Source organism: Hipposideros armiger, unplaced genomic scaffold (assembly GCF_001890085.2).
Source record: "Hipposideros armiger isolate ML-2016 unplaced genomic scaffold, ASM189008v1 scaffold_1353, whole genome shotgun sequence".
Taxonomy (NCBI): domain Eukaryota; kingdom Metazoa; phylum Chordata; class Mammalia; order Chiroptera; family Hipposideridae; genus Hipposideros; species Hipposideros armiger.
Window position 1 is genome coordinate 266,109 of NW_017732703.1, and position 1,275 is coordinate 267,383.

Below are 1,275 nucleotides of genomic sequence, written 5' to 3' on the forward strand. Positions count from 1 at the left end.
AAAAGAAAATACACTTATTTTTCTTACTCCATTAGATGACACAAAATTAAAAGATTTTGGTTTGTTTCTTCTTTTCATGTGCTTATTTATTGATCATTTGAATTTCTTTCCTTGTGAAATGTCTCTACAAGTCTTTTGTCCATATTTGTGTACGGTTGCTTGTCTTTTATTATTGAGTTGGAGAAGGATAGATAGATGATAGATTGATGGATAGATAGATTTGAATATCTAGATTTTGGGGGGTAAAGCATTTTTGTCAGCTCTGTTATTGCAAATATACTGTCATAGACTGTAGCTTCTCTATTCATTATTTCAATGATTTTTTTAGCATGATTTTAATTCTGATTAAGTTTAATGTACTTTGTCATGAGGCATTATTCCCTTAATATATTGCTGGATTCAATTTGCTAATATATCTTAAATATTTTTGCACTTATGTTTATAGGTATGTTAACCAGGTTTGGGGTGGGGGAGTGTGATGTGTTTTTTGGGTTTGGTGTCAAACCCAAAACCCTTTTATGCAAGCCTGATAAAAAGAGTTGGAATTATTTACTGTTTTTTGTTTTTGTCTTTGAAAGGGGTTATGTAATATTGACTTTATTGTAATATTGTAATGTTGATATTTCAATATATAATTGATAGAATTTATCAGTGAAAATATCAGGATCTGGAGTGAGTGAAAATGTGTGTGTTGGTGTGTGTGTATAAGGGGAAAGAGAGGGTTAAAGATTTTAAATTATTTTTACTATGTTTAATAAATATAGGAATTTGCATGATTTTAATTCCCTTTGTTGCAATTTTTTAATATCGTGTCATAAATTATTCTATTTCATCTAAGTTACCAAATTTTCTAGCATAATTATTAATCATATACTGCTATTATTAATTTAATATCTTAGATTATGTAGTGGTCACCTTGGCTGTTCATGATAGTGGTAATTTGTGATTCTCTGCTTTTTCTTGATTANTTTTTTATGTTTTCTCTCTCCATTTTTATGTTTTCTATTTCTTTGTTGAAGTTCTCACTGAGATCACTGAACATACTTATAACTAGTGTTTTGAACACTGTGTCTGGTAGATTGCTTAGCTCCATTTTGCTCAGTTTTTTTTTTCTTTAAGATTCATTCTATTCTTTCATTTGGGACATGTTTCTTTGTCTGTCCATTTTGGCTGCCTCCTTGAGTTTATTTCTATGTGTCAGGTAGGGCTGCTATGTCTCCCAGTCTTAGCAGAGTGGCCTTATGTAGTAGGTGTCCTGTGGGGCCCAGTGGTGCA